Below are 25,053 nucleotides of genomic sequence, written 5' to 3'. Positions count from 1 at the left end.
ATTATTATACCTGGAGGGACAGCTGTGGGTGCTAGGAACTGAACTCTTATACTTTTGGTTGTGAGCCTAGCCTTTAACAGCTGAGCCATCCCTCCAGGCCTTTATTTTATTTTTTAAACAGTCTTTTCTTTTTAATTGTACATACCAATTCCAGTTCTCTTTCCCTCCAGTCCTCTTGCTCTCCCCAACTACCCTACCCCACCCACATCCATTCCTCAGAGAGTGTCAAGCCTCCCATGCGGAGTCAATAAAGTCTGTCAAGATATTTGCGGCTGAACCAAGACCCTACCCTCTGTATCTAGGCAGAACAAGATATGCCTCCATAGGAAAACTTAGTTCATGCAATAGGGATAAATACAGGTTCCATTGCCAGTGACCCCACAAACTGCCCAAGACACAAAGCAAAGAATAGCCAGCCTGCAGTCCACAAATCCAGAGAAGCCAGGAAACAAGAAGGAGAAATAGACAAGATTTCCTGAGTAAATTGGCAGCACAGGGAGAGAGGGGAAGTATAAGGAAAGTAGTAAGGAGAGACAGGGAGGGAGAGAAAAACATGAGGGATTGGGATCATTGAACATGTTGAGGGAAGGTCAGTGAAGGAAAACAAGGAAAGAGATACCTTGATAGAGGGAACCATTATGGGATTAGCAAGAAGCGTGGCGCAAGAGAAATTTGCTAAGACTCCAGTATTAATGGAAAGGGTACTTTAATTGTCCTCCCCCCTGTAATCAGATTGATGACTCCCTTAATTGTCATCATAGAAATTCATCCAGTAACTGATGGAAGCAGATGCAGAGATCCACAGCTTCTTTTAATATTTTATTTATTTTAGAAAACAACCATGGTTCCCCCTCTTTTCCCTCTTCTGCTGCCTCCGGCCTCTTCCTTAACCCACTACGTCCATTCACTCCCCAGCAAAACCTTGCACATGAAGTTGAGGCAGGAACAAGCCACTCCCAGGTGCATCAAGCTTGAGCAAGGCATCTCATCCTAGAGAATTGACTCCTAAAGACCAGTTCATGGACCAAGGATAGATCGTAGCCCCACTGCCAGGGGCCCCTCAAAAAAGACCAAGATTTCATTAATGAGGGCTTTTTTGTTTTATAGAAGGTAAGCATCTAGACTAATTCATTATTTTTAGAAGCTAAGTTGCAAATTGAAGTCATCCGTTCCAAGCCACTTGTTTTGTGCTGTACTGGTTGAAGTGTAGTAACTCCCATTTTGAGATCTTCCACCATGCAAGTGCATGAATTCTTTGTTACAAATTCAAATGTGATTCCCAGATGCCTTTTTTCTTTGCCTGTCTTCAGCAGTTAATGTTAATAAAACATGTTTATTCATATAAAGAGAAGAAATGAGATCCCATTTTAAAAAACCGACTAACTAGATTTCTTTTATATTTCATTAGCGCTTTGGGTAAAGACAGTGTTTTCTGAAGGAGATTGAGGGTAAGGAATCATTTATGTGTAAATGAGAAAATTTCCCTACAAATATAGCTGATCTCTAGGTGAAACATAAGATGGGAATTTTGGCCACACACAGAATGAATAAATGAAAGTGTCATACAGACGTGAAGTTAGTGTAAGATGATTAAAAATACTTGACTTTCGCTTCCGGACTATTTCATAATACCAGATTGGTAATACTAATGAATAAAATATAATTTTCTTACTCACATAATTGAAATGTGGTGTGGATTTATGAGGCTTACATGGAATGGTGGAGTGAAAGATGAGAGAACTCAAGAGAGAAAGCAAGAATCAAGTAACACTTATAGTACGCTAAGCTCTGAAAATCAAGTGTAACGTAGGGCAGGACATTCATTACATGCGAAATCCCAGTCATCATGCTAAAAGTAATAATAAAATTTGAATCAATTAGAGACATACCAGCATATTTAATAGTGTGTGTGACTGACACCAGCTGAGTTGCTCCATAGAGTGTGGTTGCCTCCCTCCTGCTGGCCTTCCTCCATACTTCTAACCTCATTTATTCTTCCTCATTTTTTTTTTCATTTTCCCCCTATTCTGTGAATTTTTCTTATGAGGCAAAATTTTTACCACTCAGCTGTATCCCTGATCCCCTTTTTACTTTTATTTATTTATTTGCTATTTTTTGTGATATGCTCTCACTTATGCAGGCACGTTAGCTTTGACCCTACTCTGCAACCCAGCCAGTCCCTGAAGTTGCAATCTTCCTCCCTCCAACTCTTGAGTCAATGTCCTATACCACCAGACCAGGATGCTACCTTCATAGATTTATTTTATTAACCCAAGAACTAAATAATACTTAAAATTCCTTTTTAATTTGTTTTCTCCAAACTCTCAAATGATAAAATGTTCCCCACTGAGTCCTCTCTATTTACAATATCTGACACATATAAATACTCATTAAGTATTTGTTAAGTGAAAACAAGTAAGATCGCTGGTTTTATCTAAAACTTTGAATGTAGGAATATAGTTATCATGAAAATTATCTTATGTATATAGAATATTGGATTTATTATGTGTCTCTGGTTTTGCGTCTTTGATGACTCTTAATAAAACACCAAGTCCCACTTAGTTTCAACAAAAGTACCTATTTTGCAGAGGGAACATCAAGTGTTTAGGAGCACTGTGTCAGGAAGCAGGCTAAGAGACTAACTCTTGGATTAAATGATGCACCTACAACCCCATGACTCAGTAAACTTTAATAACATTCATTGAAAATTTACATTTTAATATAATATAATAGCATGTTTATGGTCTTAATAAAAGAAAAAAAATTCCAAAATAGTAAAGATATTCAGAAATCAACACAACTTGGGTGGCTATTCTCACTGTTTTCTTTCTAACACAGTAAAACCTTTTCACTTCATTTTACTTTTAGACGTTTCTCAGAAAATTCTTAGGAATCTTACATGTGCTGTAAATCTAGAATTTACCCCCAAATCTGTAGAATTACTCACTTTTCATTCAATAAAGCCAATCAAAATTTAAAATATATCTCTATTGAACAAAAGGAATGCTTTTTTTCTAACTGCTGATATATGGCAAAATGCTTAGCAAATAATGAAATGGAATTTTATTAATAAATGAGAAATATTTCACTACTAGTTGATAACAAAGCAAGTCATTAGGTTGTCTCAGTTCTTATTCTATATTCTGTGACAGTCAGTAGATCTAAAAGATATGAAACTTCCCTCAACATGTCTACATGTAATAAAAATGACCCTCATGAGAAAAAACCCTAGCTATATACACAAGAGAAGGCATGTAGTATATCACTACATCATATTTAGGATTTTTTTGAGTTCATGTTTTCTTCCAGTTCACCAGAATGCTACCATTCTGAGGAGTACACTCTCATTTTAAACAACAACAACAACAAAAAAAACCTTAATTTCTGTTACTATGTGTACCTAATAAAATCCTTTGTCCTAGTACATAAGAAGAACAGGAAATCTTGAAGATGTTCTCTGATTCAGTCTTTGCTTATAATACAATGGTTAAAATCAACTTGATCCTAATGAATACCACATGAATTGACTTGATATTTCACTCATACAACTTTTGGTAGAGAAATGTTAAATTTATCTGTAAGGCTAGAAAGTAAAATGTTTCATACTATTTCATATGCATAAAAAATTTTAAATTGTAAAAAGGAATAGAATGGATTTTTTTCTGCTTAATATTTATTCATCTCAACTTATGTTGATTCAGTATAGGGTTTTTACTGTACAAAAATATACAGGTGATACTTATTCAATAGAAAATTAAATAAAATTTATATCTATTTTTGCAATTGGCCTTGGTTCCTCACTTGGGTTCACAAAGTAAGTAAAATAAGCTTGTCTCTCCGTTTCCATTTTCTATCTCTTTTACTTTAAGTCTGACTTCTGATTTACTCTAAGTAACCTTTCTCATTAATCTTCAACATTGAAGCACAAAGATAAGCGCTTGTCCCATTCCTTTAGTCTCTCTTTATTCCAGGAAGACCTAAGCTTCAAACACCAGGTCATCCAACTTCAAAAGTGGCCAACCATTTACGAAGGTGAGGGCTGCTTACGGAAACAGGAGTATTCGTTCATCTTACAGTTCCTACTCATCTTATAGGAACCAGATCCTGACAGTAATTAATATTAGAATCACCTGCAGAAGAAAAGCTGTAAGATTGATGGGTGGTTAGTATTTTGTTATTGCTGTTTATTTGTTTGATTTTTAAGAGGTAGAATCTGTAGCCTACCTCTAAGTGTCTGGATTCCAGCCACTTTGGTTTTAGTACTAGAATAGATGGTACTATTGGTAAAAATCAATGTTGAGAAGTTAGTTAAATATCAAAGACTTGAAGGTAATTCAGGATGTCTCTTGCCTATGGTCCATAAAACTTTAAGAATCTTCAAAAGAATTGGTTACTCTTAAAAAAAAATATTTAAAAAAAAATGGTTCTAAGCCATATGTCCGTCTCTTGGTGGAGATACGATAACCTGAACTTCCTAAAAGTTCATAAGATTATAATCTCAGCAACAGCTTTCTGAGAAGCAAGTCATACCTTGCTACCTCCCTTAAGAGTTAATCTAAAAGAACTCGTCGGTTACCTGGAACATCCCTGTGAGGACCCTGCTGTTTGTCGAGACTCTAGAAACAAAATAGTCTCTGGCTGTTGCCCACATTTTGATAAAAATATTGTAATATTAAGGCACAGGCTTCTTGTGGTATCTGTTACAAATGAGACTAAAGCGAGTAAGAAGGATTTTTGCTGTCACGTAAGGAGAGGCTATTTCTTCTAAGGAGGACAAGGAATCTGAGACCATTGACTCCTTGCTGGCCATGTGGAATCCAGAGAGAAGCGGTGGAAACCAGAGAAGGGCAGCCTATGGGCTGCCTGTCATTCTCTACACTCCTATCAGAAAAATTCCTCCTATGGAATGCACCTCCTATTCATCTCCTCTTAGCCCTGTTTGAGTTTAGATTTACATGAGAATGTGCCAAACTTTAGTCTTGATTCTGGGACTCCATGATTTTATTTAGTCAGAGAAAATTAATTGAAAGACAAATCTGGCCAGCAATATCAGTCTCCACTTCCAAACCTTTTCTTGGTAAAAGCATGGATATAGAATCAGCCCTTTTTTGTCAGTATTACTTTGGGTAATTCTTTTTGCATATTTTATATGCGAATAAGACCATTGGCTACAGGTCCTGGCTCAGCACACTGCAATTTAGACCCATGTGCCTTCCTCTTTCCATTCTTAAAGAAAATCAAGATTTTATACATTTTTGAAGATCACTACTAGTGCAAAGGAATGAGAATTGATTGTGTTGTTTGAAATGGGAAGGGAACAGCACCAAAAACACACACACTGTCATTTGTTCATGTATAAATAACCAAAAAAGTACTCATTTACCATTTTATTTCTTGTGTGCTACACTTTTCCTCTGAGCATAAATTTTGTTAATACTCTGGAGCAATGATCTCAGTGTGGTTTTATATTAAATATTTAAATTTGGAAGAATTATAAAGCAAATTTTGTGTTTTCAGGATTAGAGCTGTAAACTGCAATCACTCTGAATGATATTATAACTCTTCAAACCAAAAAGTTACACAGTAAGATTAACGACAATATTATCGAAGTATATTAATGTTGAGAAACTCAAACATTTATTACTGTTCCTGTTAAATTGTTATATTTTTTTTGCCTAGGAATAGGAACAAATCATAGAATTGCCTTAGATATAAAACTATTTTGTTCTTTTGAATGCTTGTGTTCTTTGCCACTGAACCCAGTGTTTCCATATAGTATATATCAACTATACCTATCAAATAATTATAAAAATTATGAATGAAACTCAAAACTTAGGCCTTTTAAGATACTTCCTTGTCCATTCAGTTGGGGCAACTGGAACTTCAGAAGCATGCCAGAGGATTGCAGCCCAGTTTCCACAGGAGTTGGTCACCATTGCCGAGAAGCTGGGTTATTTAGAAAACAAACTTGTGAATTTCTATCTGGTCCCACCCAAGATGTTTAAGTTTCTGATACAATCAGAAGGGAAGATGAAGGGGAAAGTGTACTAACAGGATCGCTCTTATGACACAGTTCTCCAATAATGACAACTCTTGAACAAGTCAGATCTTGTCTTTTCATGCATGACTGGTAATTTTCCCAATGACTTTCCCTTCAAAACTATCATTAAAGATTTTCCCATATGGGAGTTAGGGAATTATAGAGCTCTGGCAAGAAAGGTCTCTATGTTGTTTTGCTTCCTTGTGGAGTTTCTTATTACACAATCACTAACTTGGAAGAGGAATAGCATCCCTTCATCTTTTACAGTTCATTTTGGATTTAAGTTAGTTGCACCTTCTGCGGCCCTTAGTCCACTCACTTTAGTGTAATCAAACAAAAATTTCTGAAAGATCTCCTTTTATTTAGTCTCTTAAGCTCCATCGTGGCTTTTGACCTATAGACATCTGTGTCTAAATCATTAGCTGTAAAGTCGTTATCTTCTCAGTTTCCCAGGTTAGATTTTAGCTCATTGGTTTTTCTTCTGACCAATGCTAACCAATTCATAGATATTGTACCTTCACTTTACATAAATTCATATTTTACCTCCATTTGACGAATGTAAGTACATTATTATATAAAATTATGATCAACATTATATACATTGCATATCATATATACTTAATAATAGAAAACAAATTATTTGCACAACCATATGAATTATCAAGTTTACAAGATTTAGTTTTTGCATTTCTAATAATTAAACAGAAATTCTTGCCCTCTATTTTACTTTTAAAGGTGAACGATTTTGTTTGCTCTTAAAGGTAGCATGCTAGAGCAGATTTTGAAGTTGAAATGAAATGCTAGATTCATCTTTCTGGAACTATTTCAGTGCCTCTGAATATATAAGTCTCTATAAAACATTTGTCAGTAATTTTCAAGTCTCAATTTTGTGAGATAACTTTGTCATATTGTCCCCTGCTTCCATAATTTTTTCCAGTGGCATAATAGTACGCAATAGCAACTTTTGAATGTATTAATTGAAAATATGCTAATGGATAGATAAATTTACTGAGGCCTGTAAATAATATCAACAATAAGTGGAAGATAATACTCTAGGATATATATGCAACTATCTGGTCATCATATATAGGAAAGAATTTTTGGAGGTATTTATATTTTAATGTTCCTACTCAATATTTAAATTTAAAGAAGGAAGCTTGCCTTTGAGGTTTATGTAAAGATGTCGCTAGATACAGTCTCTGGAAAAACAACCAATTGATTGTTGAAATTCATAAGTGCAACCTATCTTAGGGTTTCTATTACTGCAATAAAATACTATGACCAAAGATACTCGGGGAGGAAGGGGTATATTTGGCTTACCCTTCTACATTCTAATCCTTCATTGAAGAAAGTTAGGAATAAGAACTCAGGCAGGGCTAGTACCTGGAGGCAGAAGCTGATACAGAGGCCATTGTCAAAAATATATATGCCTGGCAGTGTTGTAGGGTTTACTCTTTTCGCTTTTTGAGGAACCAACCACCCAGCTCCCAAACAAATCACACACATGAAGGCTTTTTATTACTTATGAATGCCCAGCCTTAGCTTGTCTTGTTTCTTGCAAGTTTTTCTTAACTTAAGCTGTTCTGACTACCTTATGCCTCTGGGCTTTTATCTTTCTCTATTTCTGTATACCTTTCTTTACTTCTTTCTCTGTGGCTTGGGGTATAGCTGGGTGGCTGACCCTTGACGTTCTCCTCTCCTTGTTCTTTTGCTTTTTTTCTTTTTGATTCTTCTTTCATTTATATTTTCTGCCAGCTATCCTCCCCTATCATTGCTCCTGCCTTGCTATTGGCTGTTCAGCTCTTCATTAAGTTAATCAGGTGTTTTAGAGGGGCAAAGAATCACAGCTGCACAGTTAACCAAATGCAGCATAAACAAAAGTAACACGCCTGAAACTAATATTCTCCAAAATTTCCCATTTTTTTCTTTCTAAACAAAAGTGAAAATTTTTAATTTTAACATAAGACTGTATACAATAAGAAAAATTATTAAGTAAAGATTACCTTCACAATGTACTAAATTCCAATTCATTTGTGTCTGGTAATTTAAAAGAAAATACTTCATAATATATCCTATCTTAGTAAATCCACAATTTTATACCTTGCTTACTTTCTATGATATCTGAGAAAATCTGCAACAATAATTATCTAGTCTTCAATTTTGTCGAATGAACCAGAAGGATACAATTTCATTTAAATAAACAGAACATGCATTACAAACAACTTCTAAAAACTCTAGAAATGACAAAGAGATCTTACTGTCTGGAGAGTCACACAGTTTCTTTGACATTGGGGCATTCATCTTCAGTCTACAGGCCCATAGTATCTGGAAGAGTTTTCAATGAAACAGGAAATTTGACAGACTGTTCTGCCTATTTAGCAACTTGTCACTTTCTTCTTTGTCCTGTAAACACAAGAAAACTCACAGAATCAACTAATCTGGGCTCATAGGGGATCACAGAGCCTCAACCCACAGCCCATAGAGCCTGCATGGAACTAACCTAGACATTCTGCATGTATATTACAGTTCTGTAGCTTGGTCCTCATATGGGACTCCAAACAGAAGGAAAATAGGCTCTCTCAGACTCTTTTTATACGCTCTTGGGACCCTATTACTTGTACTGGGTCACCTTGTCCAGTGTTAATACATAGGGAGGTGCTTAGTTTTACTGCAACTTGATAAGCCATCTTATGTCTATCTCTGCGGGATACATGCCTTTTCTTGAACAGAAATGGAGGAGAAGTAGATTTGGGGGTGGGAACAGAAAGGAGGAGAAGCGGGAGGAGAAAGTTCAGCAGGATGGTAACATGAATAAATAATAAAAAATATTGGATCACATTTTCAAAAAAAAATCAGCCTCTTCTGGGTGGACTAGCAAATCCTTTCATCCCTGCATTCTGCTGGCAGAGAGCATTCTCTTTGAGTTTGAGGCCCAGTCTACAAAGTGAATTACAGAACAGTGAATGCTGCATAGTCAGAGCATCACTTGAAAAAAAAAAAAAAAAAAAGAAGCAATCACCCATCCACCTACCCAAACAAACAAACAAATAAAAAACTAAAAAAATAAGTGTCCATTCATTTCTTACAGGCACTGATGCCTTCACCAGGATATTTTCTCAAAATAGAAGTATCTATTCAACTGAATTACAAACACTACACACCATATTCTGATCTTGAAGCTTCAGAAAGTAAATTTGTTAGTGGAAAAACCCTAATGAAAAGAAAGCTGCTTTAAGCCTAATATTTTTAGTAACTAGGCCTGGACTAGTTTGGGTATTATGATCTGTAATGAAATACTGAATTGTGACTCATGTAATTTATTCCCAGTCTTCAACTATTGCCATTTACTGAATTCTCCAGCCTTTGTATGCAGCTCTATGCTAAACTGTTCTGATTTGGGGGATATCAGTTGAAACAAAAACATCTATTTCTAAGTACATTTTTTTTCTAATGTGTACTTTTTTAGAGAATGCCACCTGAGAATAAATATATAGACCATAAAATATTGACACCTCTAAATCCATCATCTATAAAGTTCAATGTTAGGTACCTTTTCTGCTTCCACCATTCACTCCATGCCTTTGTCTGTCTTTTATTCACTGTATCTTAGTAATGTCTATTGAAGTAGTAAATATGGAAGGTATTAAATCAGGATAGCTGACTCCACATCACTATCATATTTGTATTCTAAAAGAGAGCAAACACAGATATCCTGGCATTCACCACTATGGGGAGGCATTTACGTGCCACAGGAAATGCATTAGTGCAAATTAATACTGTTTCCTTCTTTTATTGTGATTGGAACATTTACAGACACAACAGTCTAACCATCTCTGCATTCTGATCCTCCTTTGCAATCTCATAGGCCAGTGATTGTTTATGGCTCTTTTTTTTTTTTCGTTTTAGTGGCTGTTTATTTTTTTGTAACTTTTTTCTGTTTATTTATTTTGTGTTCATGGGGGTATGGATTAGGGACCTGACACTGCAAATGTAGAGATTTAAGGATAACTTGTAAGGCTCCTTGCATTTTGTCTTGTGGGTCAAGGGATTGAGATCTGGTTGTCAGTCTTTGTGGCAAATGACTTTACTACTGACTATCTTGTCTGCCCTGGAGATTTCAAAGGGCCTTTTCAAAAGGTTATTTCTTCTTTCACAGGTTTGTAAATTTTTTTTTTTTATTTTGGGCTTCTGGAGTGTTCTTCCTGGATCATTTGAAGTTTTCTTTCATCCATTGTCTAAGAGCAGGGATGTCATTTCCAAAAACACAAACGACATCAGTGCTGTTAAATATCTTCATGACTTAATTTTTTTTCTGTTACAAGTACATATATATTTTTTACTTTGATATGGAACTCATTTTAGAAAATTACAATTATTTATTAAAATTGCTGATCTTTCGGCTGTGTTATCAGTGCATCAGAGTCTCAAGGGGTACTTGTTCATGAACTCATTGTTTCAAAAACGTCTTTAGTACTAATGCTGGAGAATTGAGGGAGCAAGATGAACTGCTGAGGATAAACATGCCAAAGCTCTCAAAAGTTCTGTCCTCTGCCAGACCTTTATTGCACATGGTAGAACACAGAAAGTTTGGGCCATCAAACATTCCTTCATAAAATAAGTAATCTCATTTAAGAACATAGGCTTTTAAACTGAGCATATGAGAAATTGTGAAGTGAGGGTTATTAACGCAGAACCAAATTACTTCAGAGCAGGCAAAATAGTGGATGCTCATAATGGATTCTTCTAGTCATATGTCATCTAAAAAGCTCATAATTTCTACACGTGAAGGAAAATTGGGTTGGAGGGAAGACCAGGAAAGGATTTTTCATTTTAGTCCAGGATTAATTTTATTATATGTTGAGGGTGCATTTTGAAGCGCATACTGGATATTGATTCATAATCCCATTTAATATGATATGGCACACATGTTTAAAAGCAATTTATTTCAGCCGTTCCCCAAAGCTGCCTGAAATCCTATTAAGAAAGGGCCCTCTGAAAAATGCATCTTACTTGTTGTAAAGGGTTTACAAATACAGGTATGTGAGTAATCCTAGCTCAACAACAAATGTTATCTCTAATGCAATGCTATGTTGAGCAGGCATAAGCTTCTCTAACTCAAGTTATACACAAAGCAGATATTAGGGGCATACAACTTATCTCTGCCTTGGATACTTGGCTAAAGAGAAAATTGGGTCTGTGAAGATGAAATATTGTTATCTAAAGTGATGCTTATTCACCCAGCAAATGTTTAGTATATGACCCTGCCAAGCTAGATGCAGCTTCAGGCCCATAAGATAAATTGATGGCAGTGAGGGACATGAGAAACTGATATTAAATTATCACAATAAAGTCACACTGTAAAGAAAAGTAATGATTCTTTGAAGGCAATAATAGATGTAGGCATTGGGAAACGTGGCAAGATTACAATTTGGCAATCTTTTAAAGAAAAAGCTCACAGTGTGACCAAGTGTATTCAAAATCCAAGGGAAAAACTGAACAAAGTGCAAGAAACAGAGTTTCTGGAACCTTGATAGCATCAGTATAATGTTTTACCTCTGTTAGAGTGTATCTGACAAAGCAAGTTTATTTAGAGAACACCAACACATGGCTTTGGGACAAGTGTCAGAAACAGGCACAGGATAATCTGGCTGACCCTTGAACTGACAAGGAAAACATTTTTATCCTGTTGTTAAAATATTAATGCACAGGTATATAATAGAATAGAGAAAGAGGAGCTAAACACCTTCAATGTAAAAAAGACACTATGATTTCAAGTTTGCTGTTTTTTCTCATAATTGATAAGACAATTTGAACAGAGAATAAAGAGAAGAGAGACGATAGAGTAAAAACTGATACAAACACACACACACACAAACACAAACATATACACACACACATGCAATGGCCAGAAATATATTTATGCTAACTAAAGCATTTTTTTTTGCTTTCTAACTCTATTTCCAGTGCTGTTTCTAGATCTAGGCCAGAATATCTTCTGCATGATGCTGATGGTCTTGACCCTTCCTAGGATTTGAGTCCTTTTACCTCCTTCTAAACACATGAATGTTTATTTGCATGATTTTTATATTTGTTTTGGTTTCTTACATTTCTCTTCTTGATTGAAGTGGTGTGTGAGTATTCTTAGTGTATTACTTGGAGGATGATCCATAGGCCAGTGATGCAAATGCTTATATTTTTTTCTATTATTGTCTGAGTAAATGAAGAACACTTTCATATTTGTTAATTACTTTTATCATTTTGAAAATTTTGTACTTAATTGGTTAAATATGTGTGTTTTAAGTTTTGTTATAAAGTCTAATTATATAATCTCATCACCAAGCCTAAGAACTGTGATTATAGACATCTCTTACTATAACCCATCTCAAAATGAAGATTAAATTCATGTACACAGTCTATAACCATCTAATAATGTCCCTCTTATAGATAGAGTTAATTATAATACTTAACACATTGTCTCTTCAATGCTTCTGATCTCAATGGGTGGTCTCATGTCTCGGATTCAGAGATTATGTGTTAATAAGTATCTCCCACCTCATCCACTTTATGTTAACTTCAGATTTCTGAGTCAGCTTCAAGATTGCATTTTTAAAAAATGTGGCCCACACATTGTTTCAGAGCAATACTGCATTATTGGTACCTGTGACACTACTTCTCTTATTAACTTGCTTCCATGTCCATTAGCAGTTATACATCAAGAGGTTGTCTCCCAAAGAATGCACTAACTAAAGTAGTTTTCTACATCTTATGGTGCTGTAACTGAAGCAGGAAATATATTCTGGTTGGATCTTCTATGTGTTCATAGCTTGGTTTCATTGTAGTGATGTTCAAAAGTAGGGTCAAGGGGAAGTAATTTGTAACATGTCTTTTGATTTTATGGATGCTTAATTCACAGTTTCCTAACTTACTAGGCAATTAAAAATATAGACATTTTTGAACATGGACTGTGATAACAAGAACTGGATCAGTAGGGGAGTGTACTTGAAGGGTGCATTGTCTTCAGCTGCTTCCTCTCTGGTCTTTCTTCTTTTTTCATAATTATTACTTTTTGTCTGAAATGACAGTATAATAACATCACCTCCCCCTTCCCAATCCTCCCTCGAGACACTCCTATATAACACTACTTTTTCTCTTTAACATTCAAGAAATCTTCGTTTCCTTAACTGATATGACATGGATATTGGTATATTCATAGATTATGTGGTGAGCAGCTTTGCTCTGCCATGTACTGTCCCCCACAATTCTCTCCTTTACAGAAGAAAAGGATGCCATATCCACCTTCCCAAGACTTGAGAGTAGGAGCCAAATTAAATATTTCCTTGTTGTATGTTTTTGGTCTCAGGTACTTTGACGCTGCAATTGGAACTTGAGGAGCATGAGTGTAATTGCAATGTGTTGGGATAGAAAATTAAGAAATCAAATCTGAAAACATGGGGAAATAGTTTAGTTTAATTGGATAAGTATTGAATTTTGATAGAAAAATCAGATTTTTTAAAAAATATATAATCTAATGTGATTGTTTTTCTTACTTCCTGACAGTGTTAGCTGTGGCTGTTTATAAAATCTCTTTAATTTATTTATCAAATTCTACTAAAACAAAGTCTCATTCTGAAACCCAGACCAGTTCAAATTCAGGATTCACCTGTCTAAACTTTCAAAGTGTTAACAATTACAAGGATAAAAAACAATGCTTAGGTTATCTGAAGTTTTAAATGGCTTTTTTTTTTTTTTAAGATGGATAATACTGACTAGACATCCCTAACAGAATTGTTCCTAGGAATTGTGAACAGAATTGTTTCCAGGAAAAAAAAAACATAATCATGACTATTACTAAAGCATCAAATCAGACTTAATCATTTATTCCTGCATATATAACATTGCCAAGCACTTGAGTGCTTGTCATTTTACGCCGATTTGTTAAAATGTCGTGCTCGAACACTTCATCCTTGCTATTAGCCACAAGAGCTGACCTGCAGCTGGCACTTGGACTGTCACCAATTCTCTTAAATGGAAATCCCCAGGCTGCCAACGCAATAGCTCGCTGGAATTGGAACACATCAGAAGATGAGTGGGAAGCTTTCTGTTCATCAACGTTCTCTCTACCTCTGTTTAACATCCTGGTATGTTTTAATATACTTGCTACAGTACACTGAGTGCAGTGCACATCATTCATAGCATCTTAAAAGCTCATGAAAGTGCCACCATAACTGCTGAGGTGAGAGGTTTCATAAAGAATTCTGCTTAACTCAACTACATTACATTTCTGCCAATCTTAGAAAAATAAGTAAATTGTGTTTAAGTCTCTTGAGTGAATCAGTATTATTCTTACAAGATGGTCCTCCTAAGAAAAGAAAAACACAGCCCAGGATATGCAAGCCTTTGTCTCTCTTACATCTAAATTTATGCTTGAGGTATGTTTATGAAAACTTGGAACACATTAGTGAGTATCACCTTAATAATGTCACCTTGGAGCATGTATGTGAACATTTTTGCTGATTGTTCTATGCAACATGTGCCATGACCACCCAGGGCCACCTTTCCATGGTTGTCATGGCACAGAGTGATCTTGGTATTTCCATACCAATTTTAATCAAGAAAATAACCCACAGATTAAGCTATAGAACAATAATAAACATACTTTCTCAATTGAGATTTCCTTTTCCTAGATGACTCCAATTTGTGTCGGTGACTCTAACTTTTTCTAAATAGGTTTGTTTAATTTTTGATTATGTGAATGTGTTCAAGTATATACACTTGAGTACTGGTACCTGAAGGGCAAGAGGAGTTGGATTTTGGTGGCTTAAATTATGCCCCTTGTAGGTGCTCTTAGGATATTTCTCCTCCTTTTGGGTTACCTTGTCCAGTTTGTTACAAGCTTTTTTTTTTTTCTTTGTCTTATTGTATTTTTTAGTCATGTTTGGTTGTTATCTCTTGTATGTGAGTTTTTTTTCTGATGGAACAAAAAGAGAAAATGCATCCAAAAGAGAAGGGGAGATGGGGGCATGCTGTGCGGTGTGAAGGGAGATAAAACTGTAGTTGGAATGTGTTGTATGGAATAAACAAGCAAACAAAATGATAGGTAGCTAAGCAAGTGTAAAGGAACAAGCCAGTAGGCAGTGTTCTTCCACCATGGTTTCTATCTCAATCTCCTCATCTGAATTTCTGACTTGAATTCCCTATGACATTGACCCTTTGCTCACCCTCACAAAATTGATCTTGGCCATTGTATTTATCACAACAACTGGAAAGTAACTTGAAAAAAAAAATCAGGTAAGGCAAGTTTCTTTGAAGTAAATATTTTGTACTAGTATTCTCTCTCTCTCTCTCTCTCTCTCTCTCTCTCTCTCTCTCTCTCTCTCTCTCGTGTGTGTGTGTATGCGTGTGTGTGCTTATCTGCATGTGCAGATCTGAGATAACACAGGAGGCCTAATATTTTCCTCTATTTCTCTCTGTCTATTCATTTGAGGGAAGGTCTCTGCCTGTAGCTGGCATTGAGTTATGGACTAGGATGGATGTCAGCAGGACTAGAAGTTCTCCTGCCTCTGCCTCCCTCGGAACTGTGGTTAGAGTTTATTTTTAGAACACATGACTAAGTATTGTGATTCAAGCTCCAATTCTTTTTTTTTTTTTTTTTGATTGCAGAAAAAGGGATTTTTAAACTTTGGAACATCTTTACTGCTACCAAGGCTTTTCATTCATTGTCTTTCCAACGCTGAAATATTAGCTAACATCTTAAAATCTGAAGCCATGCTTGAAAATTTCTCTTCTCAGAATTGGGGAACATTAAAGACTTTCCTTCAGAAACTCCGTGTTGTTTCTTGTAATGCTTCATCGTTCTTCTTGCTCAATCTATTCATTTGCTATAGCATTTGGAATGCTATTTGCCTGACTAATTCCTGAAGCAGGCCACTTATCATTTCAGTAATAAATTGCTCTCCTCTATATGCAAATATGTCAAGCTTCCACAAAAAAAAACCCTCTAACTTATCTCTTGTAATTACTTTTGCATTTGTGAAACTAGCTACCATGTTTTTATTGCAAATGGATCACTATAGCTGTTTAAACAATGTAACCTCTTCATTTCTCAACAATTAAAAACACATAAGCTTTGAGATATTTTACCACCTTGCATGAAATTGGGCAATTATTTAACCAATTAAAATTATAAAGATATCACTCATACAGTATCTGTTGCAACAGCATGGTTCAAAACACTGTGCTCTCATAAGTATTGATACTTTATTATTTGTTTAAATAACTACATTATTCCTATACATTTAAATGGATTTTGGACAAAATAGATAATGAAAGCACTTACAATTGAAGAAAAGTATAGCTAGTTTTAAAACTTAATTATTCCTGCCAGCAAACAGAAAAAAAAGCACCTCTTAAACGACAGCATTGCCACTGTTTTGAATACAAAACATATTCTGTAATTCTGTAAATTCTGTACATCACTGTAAATTCTGCTCCATGATTATAATAAATACATTGATAAATAAACATGTGAAATTAAACTTTCACACTTGCTTCACTAAGGTTGCTTTCATCACCACAGAGAGCCACCACATGGAGATCACATAGATATGAGCTTCGATATGTTTCTGATCACTTATGAAGATACTCGTGAAGTCAAGTAAAAAAGAGGCGACACCTTGAAGCTTGTAAGAACTTCAAAAATATGTTGAGGTTAAGGAAATGTAAGCCACTGATCAAGGTCCTTATATATTTTATTTAGAATTCTAAAGTTACATGGAATGACTATCATCTCACTTTATTGGTGATTTATATAAAAAAAAGCACAAAATCACAAGACTAATGTACATTGTAGCCAGAATTTATTTCCAAACAGGAAACTCTGTTTTCACAAATGACAATAAAACACATAAAAATTCAGTGTTTTGTGTATGTAAAAGAGCCACCAAGTTGAGAAGCAAAGAATGAGTACTGTGTAACCTTTGTCCCTTACTTTCTACCTACAGGATTCCATTGTCTTTGAATACCTGAATGTCTGGCATAGGTCCCATGATAATGTGTTTAACCCAAATCATAGGGCAGCAACCAGTGATCCACAGAGTGGAAAAGTCAATTTCACTCTCGGGCCCATGAAGCTTATTAACAAACATTAGTAATTTTAACAATTATCAAGAAGTACTTTCTGTTTTTCACTCACAAGAAAAATTCTAAAATATATATTCTTTAAATATTACATCTAAAACTCCACTGAGAAACTTTTTGGAACTTTTATCTTTAGTATATTGAGCTGAATTGCATTATATTTATGTAATTTTGTTAGACTGGAGTTTATGTTAAAAGGTTTTGCTGCCTTGAACTTTGAATTTTATTAAGAAAAAAATCTCACCTGAATCTATGATTGTTTTGAGCTTAGATAAAGGGATGATGAAGCCAAAATAATATTTTAACCTTCTTTTCATAGTCAATTTAAAAACATTTCAATAGGAAAAACCTATGTTAACTTAATATAACCATGAAAAAAATAAATTAACTTGTAAACTAGATTTAAAATAGCACCTGCTGCATTTTAGATCAGTTATTTAATAGATAGGCATACAAGTTGTTCTAATCATGAATGCATTAGACAGAGACAAATCTGTCATATAAGGTGTTGCCACTACAAATTGTTTGTAAAAATAGAAACACATTTCAGTAATGCCATGCTTAACATTTTCCATCCTCTTTCTTTGTTCTATAACACTATTTAATGGCATAAGTATATATATCTGAGCAGATAAAATAGAAGCAGGTGTTTCAGTTTGTTCAGCCAGAACATGAGTTCCAGCTCTGTGTAGAGAGATGAAAAGTCTCCTCTATATGCTGAACTTTCCAGAGTCAATCCTATAATTTTGAAAATAATTTCATTGAGACGAAGAAGTGTTTCACTTTTTCACTTTTAAGTTTGTATCAAGGTTGAATGTAGCAATATAATTGCCTGTGAAAAATGGATTAATTTTGAAAATTATAACCAATATTTTTATACCTTTATAAATAACGGTTTGAATCTATTTAGTGCAATATTCACTTTAAAATACTTGCAATGTATTGTATACCTTGCTCATAATAGTAAATGAAAGATTTCATTTAGAAATCTTTCCTGTTGATGGTAACATTTCAGTGTAAGAAAACAAATAATTGTAACCTGGTATAAAGCAGTCCTTGAAATATCTTTAATTTGGCATGCTTGGCTTCATCTTCACTCTAGGAGTCAGATACACTCTGTTCCAGAAGAGTAGTCATTTGGTTATTTACTTCTCTTTTTTTTTATTTCAGAATAAATCATAAACAGAATTTTCATGTCAGAAAAATTACAGCCCCTTCATTTATTACACATTACCAGGAGAAAATCACCGTGATAGAGTCACACTCTCAGCCCTCAGTCATTCATTCTCTTCTGCTTCACTTTCGAGACAGTGACATTTCACTTGCAGCCTCCGACTGTACTGCTGAATGTATCACGGTATAGAATTCAGCATGTACATAAAAGGATGTAGTGAACAAATAGAAGAGAGATGGCAAAATGCACAGAAGACAACAGCACTAGGATCATCTTACCTGTTGGAGGTGAATATAGGAGAAGCTGTTACATCTGCTTGTATCAAATTTGCCAAACGCATCGCATCAGTGTGTTTCCTTCCACTGACAAGCTGGCAGGATGTGAGTTAGTGAAAGATGAACTCACCTGAAGCAGTTCATGTTCTTGTAACAGTGCTAGTGATAAGAAAGTGCTAGACCCTTTTCCCCTGAAAATAAGTAATAAGTTTCACATCTTGCTTATACCTTTAAGAGAACCATATGCGTGCATTGTACTGTGCCTTTTTAAATTGCATTCCCTCATGTTCTTTTCTTCCCTTCCCTTTTCCCCTTCCCCCTCCTCTTCTGCCCTCCCTTTTCCTCTTCCACGCTCCCAATTTTCTCAGGAGATCTTGTCTATTACTCCTTTCCAAGGGGATCCATGCATGCTTCTCTTAGGATTCTCCATGCTACCTAACATCCCTGGGGTTGTGGAATATAGGCTGGTTATCCTTTGCTTTATATCTAATATCCACTTATGAGTGTGTACATACGGTATTTCTCTTTCTGTGTCTGGGTTATCTCACTCAGAATTTTTTTTTCTATCTAATTCAATCCATTTACATGTAAATTTCAAGATGTCAATGTTTTTAACCACTGAGTAATTCTTCATTGTGTAAATGTACCACATTTTCTTTATTCATTCTTCGGTTGAGGGGAATCTAGATTGTTCTCAGGTTTGACAATTACAGATAATGATGCTATTGAATGAATGAATGCCCTTGTGGTATGAAAGTGCATCCTTTGGGTCTATGTCCAAGAGTGATATTGGTGGGTCTTAAGGTGAATTGATTCCCAATTTTCTGGCAAATCACCATACTGATTCTCAAAGTGGCTATACAATTTTGTACTCCCACCAGAAATGAAGGAGTGGTTTCCTTTCTTTGTATCTTCTCCAGTATAAGTTATCATTGGTGTTTTTGATCTTATCCATTCTGAATGGTATAAGAGGCTATCTCAGAGACATTTTTATTTGCCTTTCCCTGATGGCTAAGGATGTTGAGCAATTCCTTAAGTGCTTTTCAGTCATTTAAAATTCTTCTGTTGAGAATTCTCTGTTTAGATCTATATGCCATTTTTAAATTGTATTATTTGGTATTTTCATGCCAGGATTTTATAGTTCTTTATATATTTTGGAGATCAATCCTCTGTCTTATGTGGGGTTCTTGAAGATCTTTTTCCATTCAGGTGCTGCCATTTTGCCTTATTGATGGTGTTCTCTGCCTTATAGATGCTTCTCAGTTTCAGGAGGTTCCATTTATTAATTATTGTTCTCAGTGTCTGCTACTGCTGTTATATTTAGGAAGTGGTCTCCTGTGCCCATGCATTCAAGGATACATTCCACTTTATCTTCTATGAGGTTCAGTGTAGTCGGATTTAAACTGAAGTCTTTGATCCATTTGGACTTGAGTTTTATGCATGGGTATAGATATGGATCTATTTGCATCCTTCTACATGATGGCATCTAGTTATGCCAGCACCATTGTTGAAGATGCTTTCTTTTTCCCATTGTATAATTTTAACTTCTTCATCAAAAATAAGGTTTTTATAGGTGTGAGAATTAATATTAGGGTCTTTGAAGAGATAACTTGAGGGGGCTGGAGAGATGGCTCAGAGGTTAAGAGCATTGGCTGCTCTTCCAGAGGTCCGGAGTTCAATTCCCAGCAACCACATGGTGACTCACAACCATCTATAATGAGGTCTGGTGCCCTCTTCTGGCATGCAAGCATACATGAAAGGAAGGTTGTATACATACTAAATAAATAAATCTTAAAAAAAAAAAAAGAAGAGATAACTTGATTGAAGGAGCCATTATGGGGTAGCAAGAAACCTGAGACTAGTGACATTCCAAGGAATCCACAAGAATGATACCAGCTAAGACCCTGGGCAATAATGGAGAGGGTACCTGAACTGGCCTTCACCTGTAATCAGATTGAAGGCTACCTTAATTGTCATCATAGAACATTCATCCAGTAACTGATGGAAGCTAATGCCGAGATCTACAGCAAAGCACTGGACTGAGTGCCCAAAGTCAAGCTGAAGAGAGGGAGGAGTGATAATATGAGCACAGGGGTCAAAACCATGATAGGGAAACCCACAGAAACAGTTTGCCTGAGCTAGTGGGAGCTCACTGTGTTCAAACTGATACCATAGCCAAGAAAATAAGGAAATTTTAATATGAAAAAATGTCTGCAGCTTGCTTATGGTTCACATAACTGGCTTCTAAAAATGATCACTTGGTCCAACACTTGTAGATCTCACTGGTGTTTTGTCTCGTCATTCATTATTTTTCACTTTAGAAACTATTAAGAGAAGAAGTCAAGAACATTATTCTAGTTTACCATATTGTTGGTTATATGTATATTTACTCTCAATCTATTATTCTTTTAAATATATTACCTATCACGTCAAATAACTGATTTATGAAACTTTTTGTATAAGCTGTTCAATCTACTGTGATAAATATAATAAAAACTAGCATTCCAAAAATTTTTATTAGTTGCTTTTATATGTATTTTTCTGTAAAGAATAAATAGCTTTAGAGTTCTCTCATTTTTGTTTTATTTTGTTTTATGTGGTTTTATACATTTTTATAAGAGTACACAAGAAAGTATTGATATTTTGTGGTGTCTCTAATTTGTTGCCATATGTTGAACTCTGTCAACACGATTCGTTCTTCTGCCCTCTCTGACACTTTTGAAAACAAGGAAAACGCTAAAATCGAAACAGGGTGTATGTTGTCAGAGAATCATAAAAACTGTATAGTCCATATGTTCTGGTTAATAACTGAGCACGTGGGAAGAACAGGAGAACTCAGTGAGAATCAACGGCACTCATTTGCACAAGTATCTTTGGATGTCTTACTGTAAACACTGAGATCCGTTTGGAAGAAATGTTTTATGCTTCATTCTTTGAAATTGTCGTCAGCTGCAGGTTTGGAATAGACATCAAGGTGCTCGTAGGATTGTGTTTCTGTATGAATGTGAATGCAAAAAAAATTAAACAAACAAAAAAAACCTCAAATACCTGGAAAGGAAACACACAAGGGAAACACCGAATAGAATGATTCTAAGGGAACATTTTATTTCTTTAGATCGATGTAATTATACGCAACAGTAAAATAGGCACCATAAAAAAGACTCCCTTGGAGTTTAAAAGACCATAAGCTGATGCTAATAATGCTATAATAAAATCCCCTTATATAAAAAATATTTCACTATAATTAACATTGAAAATAGAATATTCTTGCTTTAATTTAATTTACTTATTCATTATTGTAGTGGCTAGAATAAATTGGATGAATAATTCAGTAATATTAGCATTGTATACTCTCAGTTATCTATCTAATATTGAAAGTTTCCAAAAATAGTCTGAACTCATTTAGGCCTTGGTCACATATCATGTCATGAAAGAAAATGAAGCCCCCTGGCTACTACAATAACCACAAGTAGATTTGAGATACAATTGCATCATTTTAATTGAATCTTCTGCTATATCTCTAAGACTTTTCAGAAAAACTTTACATATTCTGAAAATGAATCTTAATTTTCTCTTAATAGTTTCTAAAGTGAAAAATGGTGAATGACGAGACAAAACACCAGTGAGATCTATAAGTGTTGGACCAAGTGGGCATTTTTAGAAGCCAGTTATGTTAACCATAAGCAAGCTGCAGACATTTGTTCATATTAAAATTTCCTTATTTTCTTAGCTATGAATCCACTTCTCTGTGCATTTCCTAACGAGACAGAGATATCTGCGATGTTTTGAGGGCATCCATTATATCACACATCCTTATCAGTTCCTTAACTCTTTTTGTACCTTTTGACTCTTAGACCTAAATTACCTTTAATTTTGACAGAGTTTCTATTTTACATCTTGAAGCAAAACAAGTCTATTGTGGTCTAAAATATCATTCTCTTTTCAATTACTTTTACAAATGGTTTATTGATTTATGTTAAATGTCAAGATAGTATTATCTTACTTTTGTTTGCTGGATGCTATGGCTGACACATAGGTTGCAATTAAAAACAGGGAAAGAATAATTGCTCCTCAGAATTAGTAAAGTTTTCATATACTGGAATTTCTTCTAATGCAGCATTTGCTCTTCCAGAGGTCCTGAGTTCTCTTTAAAACTGCCTATATCTGCCTATATCTCTTTAAAGATATTTATTTATTATTAATCTCTTAGATTGCCCAGAGACAGACATTTGTTCATCATCAATATTTAGCAGAATATTTAAAATTCATCTTGGTCTAAATCTTGGACTATTATCGTAAGCGTCAAATTATTTATGATTACACTACTCTCTTGATTAATACAGGATGACCAGTCAATATTTCCATTGGTGAATACTTGCCTTAGCTCTCCTCTCCTCTCCTCTCCTCTCCTCTCCTCTCCTCTCCTCTCCTCTCCTCTCCTCTCCTCTCCTCTCCTCTCCCCTCCCCTCCCCTCCGCTCCTCTCCTGTCTTCTACTCTCCTTCCTTCCTCTCTTCCTTCCTTCATCCTTCACCCCCTTCCTTCCTTCTTATCTTCTTTTCTTGGCTGCTATTGAAAACTAGAGAATACATATTTTCATAATAGAAGAACAAAGTTGGCTGGTGAGGTGGTTCAGCGGCTTTCAGTGGTCAGGAGGCAGAGGCAGACGGATTTCTGTGATTCCATGGCCACCCTGGCTACACTAGTCTGATTCAGTCTAAAAGAGAAACAACCAGATGGTGGTGGCTCACACCTCTAATCCCAGTATTTGGGAGTCACAAGACTTAAATCTCAGCACTTAAGACAGGAGTGATATGGCTGGGCATATAGAGGAGTCTAAGACTGGGGGAGACAGGAACTCTCAAGCAATCTGAGGCAGCAGTTTGAGCAAGCAGTTTGAGGCAGCAGTTTATAACACTCAGTCTGAACATGCAGTTTGAGGACAGGATCAATCCTTTGGTGTGACCATTGGTAGAGGTAAGAACTCTCGAGTGGCTGGCTGGCTGCTCTGTTTCTCTGCTTTCAACCCCTAATATCTGACTTTACTTTTTTATTATTAAGAACAATTAGAATTCATTTTGCATTGCACCTGGATATTTTTCAGGGTATTTTATCACAGAAATGGAACAAAATAATAAGACAATTTGTATTACTACCAAATACTTTAAACAAAAATAAAGTAGGAAAATGAATACAAAAATGGTGTGGAAAAAACAGCACCAGAAAACATTCTATTTTTCACTCTTCAGGAACAGAGGAGAGAAGCTATCTTAGAAAAAACAGAACAGTTCAGCTTCTTATTTAGCTTCGCTAGGATCATGAATTATAGGCTCAATGTTCTTTATTTATGGCTAGAATCTGCTTATAAATGAGTACATACCATATTCATCTTTTTGGGTCTGGGTTATCTCACTCAGTAATATGTTTTCTATTTCCATCCATTTGCATGCAAAATTCAAGATGTCATTGTTTTTATCGCTGAGCAAAACTCTAAAGTGTATATGTTCCACATTTTCTTTATCCATTCTTCTATTGAAGAGCACCTAGGTTGTTTCCAGGTTCTGACTATTACAAATAGTGCTGCTATGAACATAGTTGAACAAATGATTTTGTTGTATGATTGGGCATCTCTTGGGCATATTCTCAAGAGTGGAACTGCTGGTTTTTGAGGTAGGTTGACTCCCTGTTTCCTGAGAAACCGCCACAATGATTTCTAAAGTGGTTGCATTAGTGGCAAAATAATTATGAATTCTGGGTAAACAAAAAACTTAATCAATACCAATCCTAGGACCAAAAATCTGAATACAAAAGCATAAGGAACATGGAAAGGTTGAGGTAACATGAATCCTCAAACAAATTAATAATTACACAATAATGTCCTCCATAGATATTGAATATATGAAATGTCTATGAATTCAAAGGAATGGCTGTTGTATGGTTAGAGAAATTAAATCTGATAAAATAAAAATTTGAATGAATTACAAGAGAATACAAATGGTTTGATAAGATAATGACTCAAATACAGTATATGAAAGTGAAATTTAATTAAGAGACAGAAATATTGAAAAAAATAATCCATAATACTAGAATAAAAAATTTAGCATACCAAACGAAAAGTTATATAGAAAGTTTCAGCATCAAAATTATCCATGGAAGTAAACAATATTAATGTTTAAAAAGATGTCAAGAAATTAGAACATGCAAACAATGACAAATAAATGAATAGGAGGATATGAATAAAATATTCAAAGCCTAATGTACAGCAAGAAAAGGAAAGAATTATACAAACCATAGGTTAAAATTATGAAGATTTACTTATTGAAATTACAGGAAATCTTTTCACTAAATTGTAACACATTTTGTAAAATACAGGTCAATGAATATATTTGGACCTTTCAAACTCCATGTGTATTAAAATAGAGAATATATA

Source organism: Alexandromys fortis, unplaced genomic scaffold, assembly GCF_014885135.2.
Source record: "Alexandromys fortis isolate MF-2015 unplaced genomic scaffold, M_Fortis_MF-2015_v1.1 scaffold_110, whole genome shotgun sequence".
Taxonomy (NCBI): domain Eukaryota; kingdom Metazoa; phylum Chordata; class Mammalia; order Rodentia; family Cricetidae; genus Alexandromys; species Alexandromys fortis.
The sequence above is the reverse complement of the archived record's forward strand: the minus strand, read 5'-3'. Positions refer to the sequence as shown.